A 1,862-nucleotide genomic window follows, 5' to 3' on the forward strand; every position below is an offset into this window, starting at 1 on the left:
ATATATATATATATATATATATATATATATACACACACACACATATAGTTAGTTCTGGGTCTTGAACCCAGGGCCTGGGCACTGTCCCTGAGCTTCCTTTATTCAAAGCTAGAACTCTACCCTTTTAATCCATATTGCCACTTTCACCCTTTTCCATGTGGTTGGGGGAATCAAAGCCAGGGCTTCATGCATGTTGGCAAGCATTCTACCACTAAGCCACATTTTCAATCTCTGATATATATATATTTTTTTTAAGTCGAAGAAGGTGTTTAATGAAGAAGAAAAAAAGGTAGACATACAAATGTCCCAGAGTATAGGTTTAATCTATCCGGGCCTGTAGTTTCCAAATGTGACCACAGGATGGCAATAAAAGTCCAGTCTTTTTTTGGGGGGGGAGATCTGGTCCTGGGGCCTGAACTCTGGGCCTGGGCGCTGTCCCTCAGATCTTCAGCTCAAGGCTAGCACTCTACCAATTGAGCCACAGTGCCACTTCGGGCTTTTTTTCTTTTTGCTTATGTGGTGCTGAGGAATCCAACCCAGGGCCTCATGCATACATAGCAAGCACTCTACCACTGAGCCAAGTACAAGTCTTCACAACCCCAAGTCCTGCTTTATTGTTTTCAGTTTTTTTTAACCAATGCAGAACCATATAAATAAGTGCTGAAGCCTGGCTCTGGTGGATCATGCCCAGTATCCTACACACTCAGGAGGCTGCGATCTAAGAATTGCCAGTCAAAGTCAACCCAGGCAGAGAAGTCAGTGAGACACATCTCCAATGAGCCATAAGAAAACCCAAGGAACTGCTGTGGCTTAAACTAGTGCAACACTAGCCTTGAGGAAAAGAGCTCTGAGTTCAAGACTCAAGACAGATGAAAAAAACACCCCAAAAGCAAACAAACACAGCCCCTCCCTAATTGCAGAGTAGGCAGGAAGTTGTCAACTTTGGTGCTTGGAAACCTTTGGGTAAATACAGCCCTTTTGAGGCACAGGCCTCTGTTGCTTTGTACATGGCTGGTATTACACTCACTTTATCTCATCCATTCAAATCTGTGTAAGTTTTTGGGTCTGTTGGCCTTATCCCAATTTGGAGGTATAAGGCGGCATTTTGCTTCCCAGAAAATTTACACAGCAAGTAACAAATTCATGATCTCTCTTCACTTATTCTCAGGTAAGTGGTTTGGATGCCATTGTGGTTGATTCCAATTTATACTCTCAATAGGTGCAGTGGTCCCGTGGGTGGTTAAATAATTATTTAAAGCCTTTCTTGACATCTAATTTGTGGATAGGACTAAAACTTTCAGGACTGAGATAAATGCTGGTGGCTCACATCACTCATTCTAGTTACCTACGTGGTTGAGTTCTGAAGATTGTGGTTTGGCATCAGCCCCGGTAGGGAAGTCCTGAAGACCTCTACCTGCAGTTAACGCTCAAAAAGCTAGAAGTGAACTTGTGAATCAAGTGGTAGAGGAGTAGCCTAGAGTAAAAGGTCAAGGACAGGCCCTGAGTTCAAGTCTCAGGATCAGCATACAAACACACACACACGTGCACACACACACACACACACACACACACACACACACACACGGAGACTGTAATAAATCTGAAGCAGTTCAGAATGTACAAGAGTTCTCAGGGATGCTGAGAAGTTCAAGGAAAGGGAAGAGAAGAATCTGAGCAACAGGAAGGAGAGCTAGAAGGGCTTGGGGTTGTCATTTCTCCACTTTGCAATGCAGACAACAGGGCTCCTTCCTTCCAGCAACTAACATTGATGAAGTGTCCTCTGCCTGCCAACCCTGGGCTGCACTGCACAGAACGCAGAGAACCCCTTCCCTCAAGGAGACCTCTCTGTCCACATCTAGCTG

Source organism: Dipodomys ordii, unplaced genomic scaffold (genome assembly GCF_000151885.1).
Source record: "Dipodomys ordii isolate 6190 unplaced genomic scaffold, Dord_2.0 Scaffold510, whole genome shotgun sequence".
NCBI classification, from domain to species: domain Eukaryota; kingdom Metazoa; phylum Chordata; class Mammalia; order Rodentia; family Heteromyidae; genus Dipodomys; species Dipodomys ordii.